The sequence below is a fragment of the Cavia porcellus genome, unplaced genomic scaffold (genome assembly GCF_034190915.1).
Source record: "Cavia porcellus strain 051 isolate PalLab524CR breed Dunkin Hartley unplaced genomic scaffold, mCavPor4.1 scaffold_29, whole genome shotgun sequence".
Taxonomy (NCBI): domain Eukaryota; kingdom Metazoa; phylum Chordata; class Mammalia; order Rodentia; family Caviidae; genus Cavia; species Cavia porcellus.
The window spans coordinates 7,780,972-7,806,696 of NW_026947512.1; the positions used below are offsets into that span (position 1 = coordinate 7,780,972).

General features: G+C 46.3%; 2 long non-coding RNA genes across 5 annotated transcripts in view; one reads left to right on the forward strand and one right to left on the reverse strand.

The window, feature by feature from the left end:
* The window catches only part of LOC134474020 (uncharacterized), an 80,580-nt gene extending 61,581 nt beyond the window's left edge, over positions 1-18,999 (reverse strand). For 3 of the 4 annotated variants that reach the window (XR_010044564.1, XR_010044561.1, XR_010044563.1), the window contains exons 1-2: positions 6,672-18,999; positions 5,940-6,417 (exon numbers count right to left, since the gene is read on the reverse strand). This is a non-coding gene — a long non-coding RNA (uncharacterized LOC134474020). The remainder of the gene's footprint in view (positions 1-5,939; positions 6,418-6,671) is intronic. The other variant, XR_010044562.1, reaches the window with a different exon arrangement.
* Positions 19,000-19,050: 51 nt separating this feature from the next.
* Positions 19,051-24,134, forward strand: LOC134474021 (uncharacterized). The gene is made up of 3 exons (XR_010044565.1): positions 19,051-19,286; positions 20,817-20,965; positions 21,443-24,134. It is a non-coding gene; the product is annotated as an uncharacterized LOC134474021 (long non-coding RNA).
* Positions 24,135-25,725: the final 1,591 nt, after the last annotated feature.

Below are 25,725 nucleotides of genomic sequence, written 5' to 3' on the forward strand. Positions count from 1 at the left end.
TATTTTATGAATATAGAGGCATAACTGGTATGTGGGAAATTTCTTTTGTAACAGATTCAAGGTTGCTAGACTAGTCAACTAACTCCATTGTTTCTTCAGTATTTGTCATGTTAACTTTTTTTTTTGTCTCTTTGAGACAGGGTCTCACAATGCAGTTTGAAGTCACGACAATCCTCCTGCCTAGCTTCCCAAGTGCTGGGATTACAGGCATGAGCCACCACACCCAGTTTCATGTTAACTTTTGAGATGACAATTATTAAAAAATTGTCATTAAGTGAAACCTGATATCAAGTTGTGTGGCAAAAGCAGGTACAGATGCTCAGTGTATTGGAGAAAGTGTGAATTGATGAATGAAATACTATTTGGATTTTTCAATGCATCATGCAACTGTTTAATCACAACGAAGTTAATGAAAAAGATATAAAAGTCACAGAAATAACAATTTAAATTTGAAATGTATAAATAATCTTTAAATTATTTCAATGAAATTTTACTACACCTCCATCGGAATAGTTGAATTTTTTTATTTTTTACTTTTAGCAGTACTAGGGATTAAACCCAGGGCCTTATGCATGCTGGGCAAAGGCTCTATCACTGAGCAACATCCCTAGTCTTTTTAGTTTTATTTTGAGACACAGTCTTCATAAACTGCCAAAGCTGATCTCAAACTTGAAATCCTCATGCCTTGGTCTCTAAAGTAGCTAGGACTACAAGGTGTGCACACTTTGCTCAGAATGGTTAGAGTTTAAATTAGTGACAAGGCCACAGAGAAACTAAAACTAGGTTACACACACACTGCTGAGGTGATGGACACTCTGGAGAACATTATGGTAGTTTCTTATAAAATAAACATGGAATATCATACAATCCACCAACTAAATTCTTGGAGCCCTTACAGGAGAAAACTTTAAGAAATTATGTTCGCATAAAAACCTGTATACCAATGTTCATACAAGATTTGTTCAAAATAACCCAAAATGGCAACAATCCAGATGTTCTTCACTGAGAATGAGTGATTGCGCACACCATGATATGTCTGTGTTAGGATATTACGTAGCAATCAAAAGGGAAGAAAACACTGGTACGTGCAAAAATTGTAGGGACCTAAAGGAAGACCAAGTGAAAAAAAAACCAATCCCAAACAGTTACATATTTTATAATTTCATTTATATAACTGTCTTGAAATGAGATTATAATGATGGACAACAGTTCAGTGTGGCAAGGTAGGTTAGGACTGGGAAATAGAGGTGATGGCAAGAAGGAACATGTAGAATTATAAATGGGGCTGGAGGTTTAGCTCAGCGGCATAAGCGCCTGCCTTGCAAGCAGGCAGTCATGAGTTCGATCCCTGGTACCAATAAAAAGGAAAAAGACAAAAAAAAAAAAAAGAATTATAAAAAGGCAAATGAGCAACTGACACATAGGTGGGGATAAAATAGATAAAATTAAATGCATGCACACAAACACCATGTACACCATGTACATAATAAGAGCGAAAAATCGGACAGTGAGCTGTGGACTGTACCAGTGTCAATATTCTAGTTGTGATATTGTGCATACTAGAGTTTTACAAGATGATGTTACTATTGGGAAGAAACAGGTAAAGGACATTTTGCATCTCTCAGTACTATTTCTTATATATAAATGAGTCTATAATCATCTCAAAGTAAAGTATCTAATTTTACTTTGAAAATTAACTAAGGTCTGATATTCTCATGATAGATATAACTATTAACTGTGTTGTACAGGAAAAGAGCGCAGGTGTGAAGGTAAAGAAAGACCAGTGGGGAAGCCTGAAGTTCTGTGTGTGTGTGCGTGCGTGTGTGCGTGTGTGCGTGCGTGTGTGCGTGTGTGTGTGTGTGTGTGTGTGTGTGTGTGTGTGTGTGTGAAACAGCATCAGCAGAGGTCCTTTGGGGTGTCATCTGGGGGACTGGACTGGGAAGAGAACTCTTAACAGTGGGGCCACCATGTGCTAACAACACTAAGCTCCCAGCAGTGAAGGAGAAAACAGATGAAGCTCCCTTCGGGGGCCCAAGGCCCACCATGAGTTTTTCTAAACTTTAGTAACCCGAATACACACCACTAGTCAGCGATAAGGTTCCTCCAGGTGCTGGAACCAAGTCTTGTTTTTTTTGTAATGGATTCTAACTATGGACGGAATAGTGGATTATCTGTGGGCGGCTGCAAATGGGGCTGTATTAGTCACCAGAGCTTCAACTGTGCTTCTGTCTGGTTATTGAGCTGCGGTCCCCAGGGATGCCCTCCCTTGAGTATATCCTCCAGGCACCATGAAAGACAGCTCCAGGAGCACGAAAACTTGTCCGGAATTTGTAATTAGAACATGCCCTTACACAGTCCTTTCTCAATTAACTCAGCTCTAGGATAATCCAAGATGAAGAAAAAGAAGAGCTGACAAAGAAAGAGAAGAAACGGGTGAGTCGAGCAGTTACTGAGATGTTCCCAGACCTCAGGTGGGCTCAGGAAAGCTTGGCTACCTGCGCTTAACACAGGCCTCACCCCATCCCAGAGCCATTTGTGGGTAGAAGGGACTGACAGTAACCTACTGACTGCTTGCAAGAGGCTGTGAATCCAGGGAAAAAAGGGAAGAAACAAAAGCATTTAGGGTTTCACGCAGGACTGCAATTTTAATACTGACTGAGTAGCAATTCACAGCCTGCTTCTAAGTTTCTTTAACCCAGTTCCAGAACACAAGCAAGTTCCAAGTACATGTTCCTTAATAGCGTTCCCCTCCTTTCTGAATGTTATTTTGATTTGCTGACCTTCAGGTAGTCACTGACATCCTAATGCATTTAAAGGGCACCAAAAACATTTAATCTAGGTATCTGGACAGACCTCTATGGGGCATGTTCAGCTTGAACACGGAGGTCTGTTCTTTGTCATCCTTTATGCTGTTGTCTCAACAACATAAGACAAATGGTTTGGGGAAGTAACAGGGGAAAGGGTGAAAACTCTGGGGTGGACAGATTCACACTTGCTAGCTGTGTGACCTCATTATTTGACTTATCTGAACCTTAGTTTTCTAATCAGTAAGGTGAAGTGGTTAAGAGCACAGGCTCTAGGGTTGTATCATCTGATTTAAACTGTGTACTACGTGGGTGTCCTTGGACAAATTACCGAACTTCCTTAAACTTGTTCCTGCACCCATAAAATGTATGTGGCAGAGACAAATAAGTTCTCTCATTCCTCACTGTATTAGTCACTTTTCTGTTGCTAGGACAAAATACCTGACACACAATTTAAAGAAGAAAGGGTTATATTGGCTCATGGTTCCAGAGATTTCAGTTCATGGTTAACCAGCTCCAAGGCAGAAACATGGCAGAAAGGTGTGGTAGAGGAGAGCGGCCCATTGATGGTAGCTGGAAGTAAAAAGACAAGGAAGGAGCTCAAATCAGTTACCTTAAGAAATTGGAAAAAGGAGAGCAAACTGAACCTAAAGCCAGCAGAAGAAAGGAATAAAGTGGGAATAAATTCAATAAAGAAGTAGGAAAAAGTAGAACCAAGCCAACAAAACGCTTGTAAAGATTAAATGAAATAGTAAGGGCATAAGTCCTGAACATTTTATTTTCTTGTTTTTCCATGAATAGAAATGCCAGAAATGATCACTGCTCGCCAATGTCTGCTTTCCCTTTTCTCTATAGTTAGTCTTCATTGTTTGTTGACTCTATTTCTGCATTTATCTTCTTGTTAAAATTTAACTTGTAATTTCAAAATCAATATTCACATTACTGCATAATCACCCATGGATATGCAGAATGGTAAAAATTTTGAGTAATTATTGGTATAGCAAAAATACTAACTTGCTTTCTTGTTTAAGTTCTCATATTATTAATTAAATATATCCATTTTGAGGTCACTAAAGTGACACTTCTGCTTCCCAAGTCTAATGCAGTAATACTGATATTCCTAGACTCAGAAAGGCTGTGACATTCCTTTTGGGGCAAATATATGTTAGAGAAGCTTCGTTCAGTAATGAATCATAGTGCTATTTTCTGTAGTTCAATGTTAATAACTCGACATATAAGCATGAGATGTCTTTACATAACCACACATAAAGCAAGATCATATGTTGTTAATTGCTGAAAATATTGTGTCCAAGCTGAGTATGGCTGCACATACCTGCAATTCTAGCTACTCAGAAGGTTGAAGCAAGAGGATTGCAAGTTTCAGGACAGACTGGGTAACTTAGTGAGAATTTGTCTCAACATACAAAATAAAAAAATAAAAAGAGCTGAGGATGTAGCTCAACGGTACAGCCCATTTGGGTCCAATCCCTCATGCTGAAAACAAACAAACAAACAAATAAAAAAAGCCAGAGACGTATGTCCAGAGAGGCATGTAGAAACCTAATCCTGTCTTTCCCTTGGGAGCAGTTCAACATACTTTAATTCAGTATTTGCAATGACTCTGCAGAACATTACCATAAATAACGGGGACCAACTGTATATGTACCTGCTTTAATAGATCAAAATACATGGCTGTACTATTTGTGACTCCCCCACTACGAGATTGCTTCCCTGTACGGTGAATCTGGGCTGCCCTCACGACTGGCCTTGACCATGAATATATGGCAGTGCAGTGTAGTTCTAGAGCCATGCAGCTTCTGTCCCAAGACTATCGTGTAAGGAGGTGAGCTGAGCCTCCTGCAGAATCAGAAGCTACATGGAAAAGAACCAGAGGACCCAGCTGCCAGCCAGGACCACTTAGTACACATGTGGGTGAGGACATCTTGGACTTTCCAGTCCAACTCTTCCTCCAGCTGAATCCAGCTGTCTGTGTGGGCCCAGGCAAAACCAGCCAGAGTTGCCCAGCTGACTCAGAATTGTGAGGAATAATGAAATGTGCTATTAAAAGCACAAAATTTGAGGTGGTTGGTTTTCAGAAAATAATAGTTTATACACCTGCTCATCTGGAGTTCAGTACAGCCCAGGTATTTGCTTTTACAAATTATATAGAACACAGGTCACTTCCTGGTGGAAGCATTTCATTGTTTTTCCTTTGTGACAGTCAAGAAGGTGAGTGTTGATAAAGAAGAGTTACAGACTGAATGGAGGCCTGGCGTGGTGGTGCATGACGGTACTGCCAGCACTCCAGGAAGCAAGGGAATGAAGGTCCAAGGTCTGAGCTAAACCTAGGTGACTTAGCAAGACCTTCTCTCAAAATTATAAAAAAGTGTGCTGGGGATGTAGCCCAGAGAAAAGGCCCTGGGGTCAAACCCTAGTACCAAGAAAAAAATATATTTTTAAAAAGATTGGATAGAATGTTGAATCAACACACAAGGACGGCTGCCCTGGAGAGATAACCAAAAATATGATGTGAGCTGTAGTTAATAATCCAAATATTAATTCTCAAATTTGGGAGCTGTTTACTATAACATATCTAGGCCATCTGATATACAGTTAGTCTATCAAAACTGGAGATTTTTATAGCTATTTGTAATGTAGTACATTTTTCTCACTCAAGAGTTTCTAGACCTATCTGGGACAAGGAAGAAATGTCTGGATTTAGGTCAATAGTTCAGTGCAGAGTTGGCTGCCTGGGATTCATTACAAATACTGCTCCATCTCTTTGGATCCTTTCATCCTGTGTGCACTTGTTGGTGTTCTTGCTGATTAATTGTATAAACAATGCTCATGGACACTGGTGAGAATCTGATAGTCCTGTGGAGAACAAAGAGTTGATCCTGAACCAGGTCAGCGGCTATAGCACAAAGAGGAGAACAGAACACCAGTCAGCTGACCTCGCTGTCTTTCCTAAACTGTGTCCCATTATCGCAGTCAAGTTCACCTTACAGCTCAACTGGTGTGCAACAATTTTCTCATGTCAGGTGAAAAGAGAAATAAAACGTGCCCTGAAACAGAAATGCTAGCTGATTAAAATGAAAGTTTTTAATAATTTTTCTCAAAAAAGCACCTACTTACCTCTACAGGGGGGATCTGCCTTACAGATGGTAATGCCCTGATCTGGAGAACATGGAGAAAGACCTTCACTGAGAAGGAAGACTTGCACTTAGATCTCATCGTCAAAGACGGATGTGCCCACTGGCACAGTGAGGCAAAGCAGACTCATGCGTGCAATGGGAGAGCGCTGAAGACACTGATACACAGCAAATCTTGCATGAACTGATGATCCAAGCCATTACCATTCCACATCACTGTCAGTATTAGAATTTACACTATGGGAAGGTTCAGGCCATTTATTTTGCCAAATACCATCCTCTGCAATGATGAAATTCACTTCCCGAAACTCCTTGGTCCATCCGCTTCCATTCACTCTGGTCACATCCTTCTTCTTTCCCCAGCTCCTCCTTTTTCTACTGTTCTGGATTCTGAATGAAGAGTTGGGACGGGGACTGACAAGGACTCAACTTGAGCCAACCCAGTGTAAATGGCTTTGGTTCTGAATTAAAAGAATGACAGGGAATGGACATGAAAGAAGACTTTGGGGTAAACATTTTTTTTTTTTTTTTTTGGGATTAGGAGCTCAGTGTCCTGCTGATCCAAGTCAGCCCCAGACCCCATCTTGTCCAGAGCTACCTTCAGTGTGTGAGCCCCATGAGACTGATTTTGGGGGGCCCCTGTGTCCACCTCCTGCTAGCTCCTCACATCCCCCTGCCCTCCCTCACCTCCAAAGGCACCCGTTAGTGAACTCACCCTGGGAAGCGAGGAGAAAGGAAAGCCTAAGTGTCCATCACATGGCCATGTTTCATACCTTCACACATGTAGACCTGCAATCCCTGAGGCCAGACACCACTTCTGTGCCTCTAGGAATGGAGGTGCAGGGTGAGGCCCAGATGCCCCTACCACAAGGGGGGCCCCAAGATAGGAGGCTGAGGTAGGGATGCCCTGGACCTTTCTCCTGCCCTCAACTCTGGAGCAGATTCACAGCACCACGAGTGCCCTCTGTTCTCTGAGGAAACTTCTGTTTAGGCCTCCACTGACCTCAGGGCAGAAGGAGGCCATGTGGACTTGGTGCTGCAGGACTCTCTTTCTGTGCAGAGTTAAAATCATGGCTGTACCAAGAACCCACGCCTCTGTCAGGAGCAGGGCACTTTCTCTTGAGACAGAAGCTCTCTGAAAATCAAGAACAAAGGGAGCAGAGACAACCCAAAACAAATGGCACCAATGTGTGAAAAAAATACTTGGAATGAGAAGACACAGCTTCTGGTTTGGGCTGGCCTCGGACTGGCCGCCCTGGCCTGGGGCAACTCACTGTCTGCTCTAAATTCCGATTCTGCTGTGAAAAGGGAGGTGCCCTGCTCAGCTCACAGGGGTCACTGTGAGGCTAAACAGAGACACTGTGGAGGACAGGGCGTTAAGGGGGAAAGTGCTGCAATGAAAGGGACAGGTGGCCTGCGTCCCCTTCCCCTAGCATACAGTGGGCGCTGCTTCCCCCAGGCAGGCGCGCAGGGTTCCTGATACTTCGGTACTTGTGCTGCACTTGCTCCTACGTTGAAAGGAAGCTCCTTTTCTTGTGAGATTGAAAAAATCATTATCCTAATAATTAGTGCCCATTAGAGCTAAGAGAATAGGAGGCCTGTGGCAGGTCCGAATTCTCCCTCACATGCCCCAGTGGCTGGGAGTTCAGGGACAGACAGTGTCAGGGAGCAGAGGAGGCAAGAACAGGACTTGAATCTAGGGGGCAGAAATAGACAGGATGTAGCAAGAACTCTGCTGGGACCAAGCCCAAGGGAGTGGGAAACCAGCTAAAAATATCTCAGGAGGGATGATGAGCAGGGCCGTAGAAGATGGAGGACAATAATAGCCTCTCACCTTGCAGCTCGTGCCAAGGTTTTAAAAGTGCTGGTGCATATTTCATTTCACCAAATTCTAACAAGGACCCTATGCTGCATGGACTACTTTGACCCTCCTTAAATTCCTCTTGTGGTGCAGAGGAGTTCATTGACTTTTTCAAGGTCAAAAAATAGTTGTCTTAATTATTTTCCTCTCATTGCTGAGACAAAATACCCAACACTCAAAGTGAAAGGAGGAAAGGTTTATTTAGTTCACAGTTTGTAGAGGTTTCAGTCCATAATTGGCTGGCTCTAAGGCAGGGGAGATTGGCAGAGGGGCATCACAGAGGAGAAACAGTTCATGGTAGCAAAAGACAGCAAAAGTAAGCCAGAAAAGCAGAAGACATGTTTCTTTCTGCCCCTTTTATCTCACCCAGACTGCTGGGATCAGGGCAGTGCCAATCCAATCAGCAGACTGATCCCAGCCATGACCCATCACTCACCCTTAATCTCCACACCCTTCATCCCAGCATTGAACCGTGAGTCAATCACAAACTCTAAGTTCAGCTACTTCTGAAAAAGTCCCATCTACAAGTGTATGAGGCTTTGGGGGACATCTAGACATAAACCATATGAGTAGTAGAGCGCAACAGAGAAATGAGGTAATTTGCAAAATTAGAAAATTTGAATTCTTTCCCTTTACTATTTCTCTCAGACTTCCCTCTCTGTTGTCATATAGTACTAAAGACAAACGCCAACCTAAAGAAAGGGATAAGCTGTGAACAGCATTTTGGAGGCGGGTGGGCCTGGGTTTAGGGGGATGGCAAGAAAGTAACTGCTCTTTACTCTTAGCTTCTTGTTTGTGTTGGAACCAAACCCAGTTTATGTCTCCCAAGCCTGCCTAGTCCCACCTGTCCCCTGGCCTTGGCCATGGCTACCACTGCCTGACCCCTAATACCCTCGCTGAACTGTGCTGGTGAGTTCTGAACTAATCCTGGAGGCTGTCCCCCTGCAAAGCCCTGGGAGCAGAGGTAATTAGTCATACTCTGCCCGAATCAATGAATGAATGAATGTTGGCATCATAGCAGTGGGTTGGTTACCGCAAGAGCTCCTTGTTATAAAAGCAAATCCAGGGGCTGGAGATTTAGCCCAGCGGCATAAACATCTGCCTTGCAAGCACGTGGCTGTGAGTTCGATCCCCAGTACCAATAAAAAAAAAAAAAAGCAAATTTGGCCCTTCTTGGCCCCTCGCCCTCTCTGCCCTTCTGCTTTCCACCAAAGAACGACGGAGCACCAAGCCCTTGTGCTGTGCCAGGGCCCTGCTCTCAGGCCTCTGGCCTCTGGAGCCACACCAGATGAATTCCTGTCCACTGTGAATTACCGAGTCTTAGTCATGCTGTTATAATAGCAGAAGACAAACTAAGACACTGGGTTTGTGTTTTCAGGCCCTGCCAGGCCCAACACAAACAGAAGTGGGCGCCAGCTTCCCAGTGACTTAGGAGCAGCCAAATCCACTCTACAGGCCCGTCTGGGAGTGAATGCCTCACACGAAGAACTGTCACCACTGGAGCCAGGAGACGGCAAAAGCCAGCAGGTAAATTCCTTTTCCCTCCTGTCCCACCTGGGGTGTGGTGGATCTACCTGGCCCATCTGGAAGAGTCTCCATGCGACCAAGAAACAACGCGCTTTCCTGTCTCACTCACTCTCCTCCTTACCCTTGCCATTACAATCCTGCCCCAGTAAGCCTGAATACACAATCGTGCCTCAAATTTTTTCTGGGATGGGCGTAGTAGCACATGCCTATAATTCCAGCACACTGGGAGGCTGAGGCAGGAAGTCTCTCAAGTTTCAGGCTAGTCTGGGCAACTTAGTGCCTTAGTGAGAACCTATACCAAAACAAAATATAAAAGTGCTGGGCATACAGCTCAAGGTGAAGGTCCTGGAGTCAGTCCTCAGTATCACAAAATCAAACAAACAAAAGCAAAAAACCTTTCTCTAGGAGACAATCACCTTTTCTAGGACGCTCACACCCTGACCTGCTGCCCTTTCTCTGCAGGGACTGTAATCAAGTATTTCCCCTGAAGCCGGTGGACCACAGGTCCAGGACCCTCCCGCAGGCAGCCTTCTTGGAAGCAGGCACTGGGGAGAAGCAGACCCAGCAGAAAGCCACTCTGAGTAAAAGTCATCTGGGGCTTTGAGGCCTCACCCACAAGGGCATGGACTGCTTTATTACAAAAAGGACAGCTTTGTTAGAAATAGCGGCTTCCAGGTGCATTCTCTAAAACTGGAAACCATTAATCTGAAGTTTTACACATTTATAAAATGAAATTAATGTTCTCCCTACTTACTAACAAATAGGTAGAAAAGGAAAATAACTTCTGAACATCACAGCCCACTGTACAACTCATCCAAGGTGGCATTTTTCTGACTGGCACTGCCAGGTTGCCTGTCACCTCTAAGTGGGGCTGACACCTGCGAGTCAGCCCTCTAGGATGGGCCCTGAGCTCCACGAGTCCTGCTCCAGGAATCCGTCACCCCTCACATTTGGTAACTTTATTAAGTGGGGCCATGGAGAGGCCGTTTCTGAAGCCAGGACACAGCTGTAACCCGAGCGTTCCCTGGCTGAGAGCTGCTGCCTGGGACCCAGCCAGCTGGAGCTGCTGGACAGCGAGCCCAGGACCTCACTCCTAGATTTGGGAGGAAGTTGTCCTGAGCGGGCAGCGGCTGGAAAAGCAGGCGCTATCCTCAGGCAGGCAGGGAGTGGCCTCCCACCTTCCCCTTTCCCTCCCTGTCCTGTGCCACCCTCCTCCTGGACTCTGCTCCCCGGTCTTCCCTGAGTCCATCTCCTCCTCTTCCTCCCTGTGTCCAGTCAGGCCTTTGCCTCTCACCCACCATGCAAACTAGATTGATCTCCTGGCCTCTAGTTTAGTTTCCCTCAAATCTCTGTCCCCTAAACTTGAGGCAGGGGTAGAGTGGGTTTAAGCATCTTTAGTTTGTTTTTTGACAGAGTCTCACTTGCAGCTTAGGATGACCTTGTTCTCACTATGTATCTGGCTGGTTTGGAACTCATGGTGATTCTCCTGCCTCAGCCTCCCCAGTGCGGGGGTACAGGTGTGGTCACCGGCCCGTGAAGCACTTTTAGAATATCAGCTACCCCTGTGCAAGTGCTCAAGGAGACTCTGCTGCAAGCTAGCACCCTCCCCTGGCTGCACCTCAGCTTCTCCGGGCTCCTACAAGCCCTGCACCCTGCTTTAGGTACCTGACTAGGGCCAGGGGAGGGTGGCAGGCATACCAGGAGAGCTAGGGGCCTCTCACATGCTAGGTAAGTACCCTTCCCTATGCATAACTTCTGCCCCATTCATTCTAATTTTTTTAAACTTGAGGTTATTCGCTGTTGCACTGTTCCTGGGTCCCACAGCTGCAGTGTGACGTGTGGGAATGGCTAACTTGGGTGTCTGCAGAGTCGCAGCTCTTTTCTGTCACAAATGTTAAGACCAAAGCTCCCAGCATCACTGCTTCCTTCCTCTTGGATCCCACCGCAATCAGGGCCAAGGCCAGGGTGCAGCTCTGGGTCTCAGCGTCTCCTGGCCCCCAGCACCCCCTCAGCTGCAGACTGTAGAACTCAGGAGGACCGGCAGAACCCAGGCAGCCCCAACACCTCAGGTCTACAGTATGGCCCCTCGACTCTTTCCCGGCTCACCCAGTGCTGCAGGTGGCAGCCCAGTCCCCTTTCCTCCCCACTCCAGAAGTGTCCCCCAGGCCTCGGCTCCCTGCCGGCCGCACGCCTATTCCTCACACACCTCAGCACTCTCGCCTTCCTGTAATCGTCTCCATGCAGTACTCACAGAAACATTTGAAGAATACAATCAGCTGTATCACTTTCCTGCTTGAAGTCTTCCAGTGATTTCCATTCTACAAGGAAGAAAATGCAAGCACCTAGCTGGGCCTAAAAGGCCCCTGTTGGAGTTAGCCTGGCCTGGGTGCTCTCTGGTCTCATCTCCCACTTTCCCCTGTTCGGTCCAGCTACCCTGGTACCTTCTTGCTCATCTTACACACATCAAACTCCTTCCGACCCCAGGACCTCTGGGCTAGACTGTCCCATGGCTGGCTGTTTTCCTGCTCAGTGGCCACGACCTAGAGTGGCCATCCCTGACCACTGATGTAATAGCCCTCCTGTCCCTCTACCACACTCAGTGTTAGCCTATTTCCTTCACACAAAATGCCATCGCAATCCTTGCAGGTTTTACCTACTTGGTTACAGGCTGTCTTTTCTGACTAGAGTGCTCAACCAATGCTTACTCCAAACAAATGAATCCAGAGTCGAGGTGGGCTGGCTTAGGCTGCTGGGCCCTGGGAGCAGCGCACCCTGCCTGGGGCGCTAGCATCTGAGACACCCTTCCCTGGACTGGGTGCTGGCAGTAGTGGGCGCCCTTTCCTGTCCCCTTCACACTCTTGAGTCTCTCTCCATCTCACTTCCATCCGCTTTTCTCATTCAAACCTGTTTTGCTTGTTGGTATAATGATGTCTTCCACATCGATTAGAATATGCCAATGCTCTATGTAGAGTTTTAAAAAGAAACTAGATCTTGAGTTTGGGTGGCAAAGGCAAGAGGATGACTGTAAGTTCAGGGCCAGCCTGGACTCCATCGTAGGATCCTGTCTCAAAAAAATCAATCAATCAATCAATGCTACTAGAGTCTAACCTGCCTTCTAAAACATAAGGTGATCTCTGTAGCTATAGTCAAAAGGGGTGGGGCCTTGGGGTTTAGCTCAGTGGCACAGCATACAGATATGCTTTGCATGATCGAGAGCCTAGGTTTCATCCCCAGAAGAAAGAAAGGAAGAAAGGTGGGAGGGAAGGAGAAGAGGAAAGAAGGGAAGAGACGAGAGCAGAGAAGAGAGAAAAGGAGAGGAGAAAAAAGGAAAGGAAGAGGAGAAGGTTGAGGCCCCTTTCCTTTGGGGCATTTATAAGCCTAGTACAATTGTAGTTACCATTAAAAAATTCTTATGAAAGGATACAACATATTTAAATAATTCCTTTGTTAAACAGCTCTCATACCATGTCAAAGTGATTGCTCAAAAGAAAATAACCTGACATTTAGCTGCTCCACCAATTTTCTTTGGTCTGCATGTATGTGTGTCTGTAATACTGTGAACTTCAAAAAACTGCCCTTCCAAACCATCAAGACTTAATTAAACAAACACTGCTGCTATAATTCCCTGGTAAAACGAGCATTTCCACATGAATTAGAAATGCCAACCTGCTAATAGCTTTCCGGAGATTCTGTTACAAAACCATCACTGTCTTTGTCATTGTTCAGGCATCATAAACATGTTACAATTGGAAATAAGAGTATTCTGCAGGCAGCTGATTCCCCAGTGTAGACCAGTCTGTTCCACAAGACAGCTTTCTCTCACATTTTTCTATTATAATATGTGACAACAGTTAATTGGTCAGAAAAATATTTCAACATCATTTTATTTTTGTGAAACTCACCAAATTCAGATCATCTGGAAGGAAGAGGAAACTGGCCCACTTTTTAAATTAGAGAGCTTAAAGAACACCAGATTGAAGACTTTCTAAAGGCAGAACACTTGTTGTGCTAGTCTTTGTTTCCCTGCCACTTAGCTGGGCAATTTAAAGGCCCCAGTTTCCTCATCTGTAAAATGGGCATTGTGCCTGCAGCCACTACTGTATTGAAGTTGTGAATACTAAGTGCTTGGGACAAAGAACAGGCCTGCAGTAAACACCTAAAAAATGTTACTGGTCTAAAAGGTCTTAGGAGTCATTACTCAAGGATGATATGTAAGTTGCTACTTCTAACTCAGAATGCTGCCTAAGTATTTCTAGGAAGACACCCTGTTCAGCACCTTTCAAAACACTCATGAGTCACTTATAACTCACAGCACCATCTGCATATTGACAGTTATCCTGCTAAAGTCCTGTAAAGAGCTGATATGTTTTTCCTTTTGCAGTACTTGGGACTGACCCCAGGGCCTTTGCACTGAGCTAACTCCCTAGTGCTCCCACTCCCTTTTATTTTTAATTTTGGGACAGAGTCTCACAGAGTTACTAAGTTGGCCAGGCTGAGCTGGAACTTGCAATCTTCCTCTCATCCAGCTTGAATGCTAGGTTATAGGCATAGGCATGCCCAGCTCAGAGCTGATTTCTTAAGTAACCCCAACATTCTCTTGCACTTTGCCCTCTAGATTTTCTTAGCAAACCTTTTCTTTTAAGCCATGTAGAAGAAAACTTCAGTTTAACCGGACTATGTTCACTTTTACCCACATTTAAAATTACAAGGATCTAAAGGAACAAAGTTATGCTACGCTTCAAAACAATGGAACAATACACAGAATGGCTACCACAGAGCCATGCATTTGTTTTTGGGGGAGAGCTTTGGTATAGCCAGGTCAGTGTCAGCTGTTCCCCTCCTAACCACTTCCTTTCCCTTAAACTCCGTTCTTTAATTCCATCTTGAAACAGTCTTTGAATTTGTTACATGGATCTGCAGTTTCCACTTTGTTTTTCCTAATTTATTTAGCAAGTCTCCATGGTTTTTTTGTTAAGCCAGCTAAGCATTTCATTATTTGGTCAACTCGTTGCTTGGCCCCAGATAAGTGATAGCAATCACAAGATTGCAATTAAACAGACTTGAAGGGACTAAAGTGGTCAAGACTTCCCAAGGCTGCCTCAACCTCGAGCGGGGACCTGGAGGGCCTCAATCCTTTGCAAGAGGCCTCTCTCTGCCCTCCTACTCTGAGCCAGGCCTCCTCTGTCCAGAGTTCTCCTAGCACCAGATGGACCTCTGCTGGCATTGTCTAAGTTCCACTGAGGAACAGGAGCCTGAAAAGTCTGGTTCAAATGCAGACTCCGTGGTCTCCTTGGAACTTCAGGGTAGAATGAGGTGGCACAGGGTGACTGTCCCTGGCACTCAAGTCTAAAGCCCACCTCCCTTCACGGACACAGGGGCAGGCTCGATGAACGCCACAGCCAGGATACTGACTCTCAACCCATGCTGCAACAGTCCCCAGTGCAACGGGATTCAGCGGTGAGGCCTGGAAGGTGACTAGGTCGAGAGGGCTCTACCCTCCAAGAGGATTAGAACCCTTACATGAGGCAGTGAGGGAGTAGCTTGGGAATCTTTGTCCCCTTCTATCCCTCTGCCATGCAAAGATATAACATTCATCACCTCCAGAGGCTGCAGGAACTGCCACCACCTTGTCTTCACCAGACACCACACCTGCTGGACATCATACCTGGACTTCCAGGCTTCAGACCTCAGATAAATTTCTGCTATTTAAAAAATTACCCAGTCTCAAGGGCTGGAGATTTAGCTCAGCAGCATAAGCACCTGCATGGTAAGCATAAGGTTGTGAGTTCTATCCCTGGTACAAAAATAAAATAAAATAAAAATTATCCAGTCTCAGTTATTAATCCATGGATAGAGGGTTATGTACAATGGTAACATGGTTCCTCACAGGGAAAACAGACCTGGGAAGGGGCCTCTGATGCCCTGGGACCCTGTAGAATGTTCCAGAAGGGAGCACTGAGGCCCTACCCCTTCAGAATTGCCCCCAAGGCAAAGATTCAATACTTGGTAGCTCTTTTTTTCACATTGTAAATGCTGTTTCTGACCCTACACTGTATTGGAAAGAGCAGCTCAGTCAAACACAAGAGAGTGGATTATTTAAAGCACGCTAGCATGTTCTCTGTATTACAGAAACTGTAGGTGAATTGAGAGAAGGGAAAGAGCTTAGGCACTGGTGTTGCTGAAGCAGCCTTCCCGGAGGACAGTCTGAACCATGGCTCAGATGGAGACCTGTTCTTCCCATTTCTATCAGAATCCAGGACAGCCTTTTCACCTCACGCCTTCGTCACCTTGTCAGTCATATCACAGATTTTCTTTTCATTAGTTATTGCCTTTTCATCTTTTCCTTTTGTCTGGAAAACTGACAAGAGCTGTTTTCTGCCATGTCACTTTTGTGGCCCACAAAGTGAAGACAAACTTTTAAGGCCACTTCTGGGGAAAGGGGATTGAAAAAAAAAAACCAAGCTGTTACATGCCTGTGTCCATTCCCCAAGATAAACCGAAAACGACATGAACTGCAAACATGGATTTAAAAAAATACCACTCCTACTCCTCCTCTTGGTCACATGTGCTGATTTTTCAAATTTAAAAAAATGCTTAATGCTAAGATTTTCAGATCAGTTCTGCCATGTTTAAGGGGCATGAAAATTTCAGGTTTTCAAAGCAAAACATGCTGTATATAACAGGTTGCTTTGTTTGTCCGCACCGAACAGGCACCCTCTACACGACCTTCCCTGCTTGGCCCAGAATTGTTCCTTCTGTCACTTGCAGGTGTTATGACAAGTAACAAACTACAGTGGAAATGTTTGAATTTTCCCAGTCTCTGCCCCTAAAGTACCCATCTGGGACGCCATAGAGGAGACAGGAGATAAATAAAACTCTGTGTAACTGCCCTGGAGCTTCTGTCTTCTTTGTGGGCTGGGTGCAGACCTCCTTTGTAATGTTTGTATTTGTAACAGTACAATTTATTCTTTGTGTAGGGTATGAATGATAACAGGTTTAAATGGCTTTGCAATTAAAGCATGAAAGGGTAAGAGACACAGATTCTTGGATCTTTAATTTATAAAGCTGAAGAACAGTGTTCTGGCTTTATCTTGGTGCTGTGGGCTGAACCCAGGGCCTCACACATGCTAAGCACGCGCTGTAGCACTGAGCACACCCCCACCTCTGTCCTGGCTTTCCATCTTTGGAGGCAGGGATAGAGTAGGAAGAGCTTGGACGCAGAGTCATCCCAGACAGACTTGCTCCTCTGAGTGCTACTGTCCTCCACAGCACACTCAGTCAGTGAGGGCCCTTGACACCTAGAGGCCCAAGTGAGCCACCTCTCATTCATTCAGGAGGCAGCTATGACTTGGGGTTGTCTCTCACCCTCCCTCAGCCTTGCTTTCTTCATGGTTAACAGAATCTCAGGGATAATGGGAATGTTTGAAGAGGAACTGTGTAGCTGGAGCTCAGTAGGTAGTCAAAATGTCTTGAATAATCCGTAGCTGTGCTCAGGCTTGGAGGTGGGAAACTCCTGTTTCAATCCCCTTGCAGGGTCTGGGGGTCACCAGCAGCCACAGCAGCAGAAAGCTTATTGGCAAATGTAGCCAAAGTGTGGTTTTCACAGCTGGAGTAGAGATGATTACAGCAAGTGAACCCTCTCCAAATGTCATCTCTTTCCTCAGTAAGTACTGGAAAAACCTTACCAAATTTAAAACACGATTTTTAGCTGGTGGCTGAAAAGCTCTCCACAGCAATCCAGAAGGCTGTGTGGGAGTAGCTAGAGCTCAGCCAGGCCCCTCCCCAAGTTAGCTCACCAGGAACCCACCGGCCCCCAAAACTGCAAAAACATTCATTTTACTGAACTCTCACAAAGCTGAGCTTCTCTGGGTTCAACTCCATGCAACTGGGCGGCTGGTGTCTCAGGGATGCAGAATCAGAGGAAATTCTGAGCAAGGGCCTGTATTTGCTGGGAAGGTAAAGAGATAATTTTCCATTTCTCACTTTTCCCTCAAAGCGTGAAAACAGGCCTGTCTGGCCTAGTTACTGTTTCGTCTCTGAAGGGTTCCAGGCAGCAGCTCAGCCTTCTACCTTCTACCTTATTAACGCTCTGCCACAGCTCCTTCCTATGCAGTTACCCTCCCATGGTCACGAGAGACCAACACCCCAGAGGAGGTGCTGTTGGCTCACTCTCACAATTATCCTTCTTTGTATTATCAAGGCCACAAGAAAACACTGCTTTTAAAAATGCAATAATAAAAAACTGGACTTTTGGTATGATTTGTCTACCAATCTTTTTATGATGCAAGGTTGAGTTGTGATGGAAAATAAACCTCAGAGAAGTATGATTACTTTAATAAGTTCTCCCAATGAAGACATTCAGGCATTTTCTAATTTTTTTTCCAAAAATCATAACAAAAACTACCCCTCTAATTCTACAGGGATACAGAAGGTTAAAGAAACAATGATTGACAGCCTGAAATATGGAGTTTAGGTAGCTCAAAGAAATACGGGTAGTTCAGGCTCAGAGTAGAATTCCCATATTAAAGAAAAAAAACTGAAGTGGTTGCAGAGTGCAATTTCTATAAAAATGGCTGGAAAATAAGAAATTTTTTCTATTACAGAATGTAATGTACATGCTACTAAAGAGCTTATGAGAAACAGCTTCGTTCAGACCCTTTACTACATATATGTGCATATAAATAATCATGTATACTAAATATATAACTTTTCATATCGATAAGAAATGCCCTTCCAACACTAGACAAGAACCTCCCTCCTGAACTCTGTTGCGGTCCATCCGTGGTCTACACAACCTTAGAGCCTGTTCCTGAGGCAAAACCCCAAGGACAGTTGCTGGAAAGCAAAAGCGGGGTTCCCGTGGGCGTGGGCACCCCCAGCCCCACCCCCACCCCCGCGGTCGGCGGGCGCACAGTGCGGCGCCCGCGCCATCCAGTGGCCTCAGCGGGAACTGCACCCGGCACGGCCCGGCTCCCTCCCTCGCTCCTCTGCCGGGCGCAGCAGGAGTGAGGCTGCCCGCGCCCCGCCAAGCGCTCCGTTTAAGGTTGCTGATGGCCCCCAGAAGCGAGTCAATTCCCCCACCCCCAAACACTCTTCTGTTTCCTCTAGAACCCCAGGCCCACAGGACCGTCCGCGGAGGCGTCTTGCTAGTCCGGGGCCAGGCGCTCTCCGAAGCTCTCGTCAGCCTCGCGCCGCCCGCCCACCGCCGGGGCAGCCGGCCCTGGCTCCTGCCCTCTTCGGCCGGTCCCCGGAGAGAGAAGGGGCACTTCCCGCAGACAGCGGCCCCTGCCTGGGGGAGCCCATCGGGAGGGAGAAGGAGGCGTAGCCGGCGGCCCCTCCGGCCTGCAGAGCTGCGCCCAGCCGGGAGGTGGCGGAGCGCCGCCGGGAGCAGGAAGGCCGCGCTCGGGGGCCCTGCGGCAGGCTCTCGGGCAGCTTTCAGCCGGGACCGAATACCTGAGGCTCAGCCGAGTCAGGGAAACGGCTAACCCTGGCTCGCAGTTTCAGAGGCTTCCGCCACGGCGGCGTGGCCGCATAGTTGGGCCCCTGTGTCGCTGTAGAACGAAGGCCTAGACGCGTGCCAGCGGCGCGGCTCACCTCCGCACGCCTGAGGCGGCGACAGGAGGAAGTGGGCGGGGCCGTGTGCCCTGCGAGGCGGGCTCCCCGGCGCCGCTTTCTCCGACTACAGGGTCCGCCGCTTAAAGGTTCCGCTGCTCTAAGATGAGGACTAAGCCTCTAATGGTGAACCAAATCGCCGCAGAGCGGCGCTCACAGGAACCCGGGTCACTGTGAGTAAACAGTGTACCTTTCCCCGGGTCACTGTGAATAAACAATGTACCTTTCCCCGGGTCACTGTGAGTAAACAATGTACCTTTCCCCGGGTCACTGTGAATAAACAATGTACCTTCCCCCTATGTACCAGGGATTGAACCCAGAATCTTCACGGTGAGCTAAATCTCCCAACCCCGTCCTTTCTTATTGTTTTAAATTTTAAAACAGGGTCTTAGTAAGTTGCTAAACTTGGGCTTCCATTCCTCCTGCCTCAGCCTCCCAGTTTTTGCTCTGTGTCTCTCCTTTTTCTTTTGGAGACAGGGTCTAGGCTGGCCTTAAACTCACTCAGTTGCCGAGGTGGGCCTCAAGCTCACAATCCTCTTGCCTCAGCCTCCAGAGTGCCGACTTACAGGCATGAGCCACCATCCTACTTACCTGTTTATTTGTCAGCTTCTCTCTTTGTTTTAGCTTCGCCATGCCAGTAGTCCCTTAATTAAATGCCATCCAGGTGCCACCTTCTTGCAGGAATTTACTTTTATCACTGATAGCAAAACAGTCCCTGCGTCCACCTCCTCTTCAGTGGCAGTATTCTGGGCAGTGAGGACAGACGACAAGGCTCAAAGAGGTATTCTGGTTTGGCGATGTGCAGACCGAGATGCCTTTTGAGCATCCAAGTAGCAAGCCTTAGTTCGGCAGCTGGGCGTATGAGCGCGGCCGGGTGACAGTGGGAGAGTTTGAGATTAGAGCAGGAAACGCAGAGGGGAGGACAGGCAGAGGGATGAAGGCTGGAGAGCGGTAATCACATGCCTGATGTGAATGACTGGGAGGGAGGCTGATCTTTTAGAGCATCCCAGCAGGGCCCGAGTGTCGGGAATTGTTCTAGGTAGTGCTTCTTGTCATGAGGGTCCCGTGATGGCTCTGCACTTGCTCCAGGAAAATGACACATGAAACACTATGATTTTAGGGTACTTACGGGCCCCCAGGAAATTTGCAGCATCCATTTTGAGCTCCCCTTCAACTAGCAAATGTCACTTCATCTCAGCAGGCCTGCCAGAGCCTCTTAGTCTCCCTGTGGGGTAGGGGCCCAAACCTCCCAGGAGTGAGAACAGAGACACTGTGAATGCCACAGGAGGTTCTGCGCCCACTTCCCTGCTGTGTTGCATCTGCATGTTTGGTCTGATGTGGCCCTGTGTGGAAGAGGAAAATGAACCAATAGTCTTTTGGTCTCTTTCTTCATCCATGAGATGTGATGCTGTTAATCTGGCTATTCTCTAAATGTAGAGAACTTCAGTCCTCTGTTCTCCATCTACAAAGTTGCTTCTCTAGTATAAAATAGGCTTTTGCTGCTCTTGCCTTGTGGAAAAACTCTGGTTAGTGAGTCCCGGCAAGAGCCGGGGCCCCACTTCCGCCCTCCCTGCAGCAGCTCCCAAGCTTCCAGTCCTGGTCCAGCCAGGAGGGAGCTCCAGCTGCCAGTGGACTGGTGCAGGGACCAAGACCAGGGGTGAAGGCAGCACACAAGGTCCTGTGGCACAGTCTGGCAGCCAGCCTGCCCTGGACCCTGCGCGCTTCCCAGCCTGCATGACTGTGCATAACCACACCCAGTTTACAAAGGTCGTAACAACTGTCATGTCCTAGTGACAACCTTTGGATTTTTCTGGCTCTACATGTGGTTTGACAAGTCTGTTTGTATTCTTGCTGTCACAGGAATTTCTTCTGACTTCACAAGAGCAACAGAAACTGGAGGTGGATTCACAAGGAAGACTGAGAGTCACAAGACAGTGGCTGAGGTGAAAGCTGCAGAGTCCTTGGATGGAGGTGTGCAGGGTCTGGCGAGGACAGGAGAGTCCCAGCAGGTACTCGAGAGGGTCTCCGCACCGTACAGGAATGTGCTGACCTCTCCAAGAAGGAAGGAAATGGGGCTGCTGACTTACAACTGTGTCCTGCAGGAAAGGGAACGCCTGGCTCCCTCGGAGAGCCTGAGTGCCAGGCTCACACAGGGGTGCCTGCCCATAGGGATGGCGGGCTTGCACTGTGCACACTATTTATGGTCTGCCTACTTACAGTTATTAAGACAGTGAACCTCTCCCAGCCCACTTGGTAAACAGCTGCTGCCCCAATCCTGCGCCTCCAGCACCTGCCATCTGCCCATCCTCAGTCCTTTCCAGGACCCCTCCCCCCCCAAGATGTCCCTGCAGTCCAGCAACCAGATGCTAGTAGGGCAGGGCTTGTGGTTAAATATTGGAAGTATTTCCTACCCTTGAGGGTTCTCAGCACCCCTGCCCAATTCTTCTCCACACATAGCTGTCCACTCTCCCCATTTCTCACCACAGAAACTGCATCCTGCTTTTTCTTCTCATCTGGTTCCACCTCCTCCAGAAAACGGTCCCAATTTCGCAACCATGGACCTCACCTCGCACCCTCACCACCATATCTCTCATGGCCCCTGCTCCACTAAAGACATGCCTGCCAGATGAGAGTTTGAACTCACTGACCAGTCGGTTAAGAGGCTGCAGAGCCCTGTCTTACCATCACCTGATAGCAGGTTTGTGTAATCAGATTCTAAGCCAAAGCCAGAGAGGGAAGAGCCCTAATATACCTCATAGGACCCCTAAGAGGGAGGAGACCAGGCTAAGGGCCGCCATGCTCTGCAGCTATGAGTGTTCTGAGCTGGCCAGTGGTCAGAGCTGGTAACCCTGTAAGGCTGAGGCAAAGGGCAGGTTTAAAGGTAGGGTCACACTACGTGGAGGAAGCCGAGCAGGAGAGGTGTGGTAAGATCAGCTTAGTTAGAAATCTCCTGTATGGGGTAGGCCTCTTCCCTTGGAGCCAAGATGATCCTGCAGGTGACAGGAAGGAGACCCAGTACCACTCATCCCAGCTGAGTCACAGCGAGGCCGCATGGAGGCCTCTTGCCCTGTGCCAAGCCAGTGTCTGAAAGAAGAACTTGAGAAGCCTGCATCCAGCTTTCCCATGATGTGCACCAACTGCATGTGAGCTGCCTCTTCCCTCGGTCCCAGTTGTCAGGGATCCGAGTATACGGCCAGGTATACTAGAATCTCTCTGTCCGCTGTCAGTCAGCCAGTTCAGCTTTCTGCCATAGCTCCGGCAGTTACTACTCAGTACCAGACTCAGATCCTGAGGGAAGGATTCCTTGGCTCTGAGATGGTGCCCGGGCTTAGCACTGGTGTTAACTTGGGAGTTGACTCACAGCCCAGCACACGGCTGGTGGCCAATCCTCTCTACCCCACAGTCTTCCCCTGCCCACTGTCATGCAGACCAGCTGTTTACCTTTGGTACCTGATATGCACTCAAAACCTGCAGCCAAAGGAACCCACAGTTCCTTACACAGGGCCAACCTTTGCCTAATGGGATCTCAGCCACACCCCAGAGACTCAGAAAAAAATGACTCAGGTTAGACACTGTGGCTCCGAATGACCTCACGTGATTCACAGCAAACAAAATGGTGAGACCTACTGTCACCTATCAACTCAATTCATTTACCCAGCAATGGCTTCCACTGCTTCCCCCTCATTTACCCAGCTGTGTGCAAATATAGACAGACCCCAACCTTGCCTGCCCTGATGTCTGTCTCAACACTGGCAGGGAATCCAATCACAAGAGATCACTCAGAGCACCCCCCCAAGCCCCCATCCTCTAGCAGAGGTGTTGATTGAGTTGCTCTCAGGTGGGCCTGGGAATCTGTGTATTTCACAGGCTCCCTGCATGATTCTTTGTGCAGTGGTGAATGAGGACCACTGCGAGGAGGATGCTAAACAAGACACAATCTTTCCGTGCCCTGCTTAGTCACCAACACACCTGCAGCTCATTCATGGCTTCCACTGGTGAATTCAACTATGCTCATAATTACTCCGATGAATTCCAGAATTATTCCATAATTAATTCTGTGTCTAATGCTTTCTCCTTGGTTTTAGTAGTTTCTGAATTTCTGTTTTGAGTCTCTGGGTTGTGAAGCAAGAGTATCAGTTTCTAAAACACTTCCCAAAGAAAACTACTGCATTATAAAAACCCTACAATGGAAAAGTAGGTCGTGAATGAGAAGGAAGTTCATTTTACTGTTGTTATATAGTTATGAAGCCTTAAATTCTGCTTTGTTTCTCTTAATATTTTGTTATATATTACATATTTGTGTTTGTTTTGTATATATCATCTTTCCTTTAGCTTTAGATAATTTTTATTGGTGGAGAGCAGTGCTGGGCCTTGAACTCAGGGCCTCCTGCATGCCAGGCAAGCACTCTACCACTGAGCTATACCTCAGTCTAATTTTAGAGACTTTTGAGCATACATCCAACTGAACAGAATAATATCATGAACTACCACACACCTGTCCAGCCCAGAGGCCTAATCAACCCCAAATCCATGTACATCAATTTATCCCACCTTCTGTTATTTATCTTCTATGATTCTAAACAAATCTCAGAAACCACACTGTTTCATCTGTAAATCACTCAATATACTTTTGGTATCATAACTACAATGTCATCATACATCAAAACAAATAATTCCTAATGTTCAGATTTCCTAATTGCCTCAAAATTGTCATACATGAATATTTTTTAAAATTTTAATTTGTTTTAGTCTACAGGTTACTCTTTTTTTTTCTTGGACTTTATTTGTTGAAAGCACTGGGTTATCTTGTAGATTTGCCTACAATATAGAGTTTGCTGTGATATAGTTTAACAAGCTCTCTGTCCCTGGCTTTCCTGTAAATTGGCACTTGACACTCAAGCTGACTTACATTCATGTTTGATTTTAGTAGCAGGATTTCCTTCGAGCAAGAGGCACAGAGTGGTTGGCTCTTCCCGTGATATTAGACGCTATAGATAATCAATGCCTGAATACTTTTGGTTCATAAGACATTTCAAAATTATTTTTGCTCATTAAACATTTCAAAATATTTTGGTATGTTTCATATGAAATTTCATATGAAAGGAGGAATGAGAGAATCAGATATTTACCTATATTGAATACTCAGGGTAATTGCTGTATTTACCCCATTTATTTACCACTTCCAGAAGAATGATGATTTCCTAACATCTTTTAACAGCAAATAGAGTTTTGCTTTCTTTTTAGGATCATTGTGAATGAATGGATTTGACATGTTTGAGGTGTTTTGTTAAAATATCGATGCTCAGTAGCCGCATTCTAGCCAGAAGGAATCTCTTGTAGTTGGTTCCTGAATCCTTTAGAGACCCAAATGCCATGCACTTGTACAAGCTTCATCTTGTATATTTTCTGCCCAGATCTAGAGCAATAATTTTTTTCCAAGGAGTGCTGATTCCCTTTAATAGGAAACAGCTTTGGAGATTTCACTCTGAGGTCAGCTTTCCTATTCTTTTATCTGATCAAAGTGCCCGCTAATTTTAGTCTCTTTATCTTCATCTTAAAGTCAGAGTGGGTGTTGGCTTTTGTGCTGAGATCAGCCAGCATTCTCACAGGAATAATGTGTGAGTGCTGAATCAAGTGTTTATGAGCACACACAGGTCAGATAGACAGACATAGGTGTAGGGAGCTTAGAATGTCTTCGGAAGGTAGCAGGTGCGGGCGGGGGACCTTAGGGCAGTGCCCCTAAACGTTAATGTGCACTCGACTGCCTGGGAGTCTGGTTAAGTGTGGTGTCTGATTCTGTAGGCTTAGGCCGCCTCTGACCCTGCCACATCTGACAAGCACGGGGTGATGCCAGCGATCTGAACCACGGGGCGCACTCTGGGGGCCAGGCTCTGCCAGCATTGAGTAATCAGTGGCTGTTGACACTAAATGCCCAAGGAGTTCAGCACAGCGCAACAGCAGAGGAGGAGGTGGCACTTTTGCTGTGACAGTATCTGGGGTTTAAAAAATCAGTATCCAGAGCAACAGAATAGTGGTAATTTCAATTTTAAAGTTAACTTTAAGAAATTACTATTGAGGTATCACTACATAGAGCAAACGGTATGGATCATACACCCTGTGCAGTAGTGATGATCTTTTTGAGCCATAATTCTTACATTGTAAAATCCACCCTTTTAAAGTTTTTAGAATATTGAGTTGTGCAGTCATCATCACTAGCTAATTCCAGAACATGACATCACCCTCTAAAGAAATTCCATATCCATTAGCAGTCATTCCCTTGTCCCCTTGCAGGCGATCACTAACCTGCTTCCTATCTTGGTGGATTTGCTGGTTCTGAAGTTTGCATATAAATGACACCATACAGTAGGTGATCATTTGTGATCGGTTTCTTTCATTTAGTGTAAAGTCTTCAAGGCTCATCTACACCGTGCATCTACCAGCACTTCATTTCTTTTCATGGTTGAATAATACTCAGTTGTGTGGACAAACCACATTATTTATTCATGTGTCATCAGTGGATGGACTTTTGAGCTGTTTCCATCTTTTGGCAATTATAGACAACATTGCCATTAACATTCACATACATGTTTTTGCATGGATATATATTTTTGATTCTTTGGAGTAGAAAACTGTGTCACATGGTAATACCATGTCAGATTTGGGGGGAGGACTTCCACATTGTTTTCCAAAGCAATTGGACTACTTTATATATTTGGTTTGAAGTGTTTTACACAAACACACCCCTATATCCCTTCTTCCCCAATCAAGA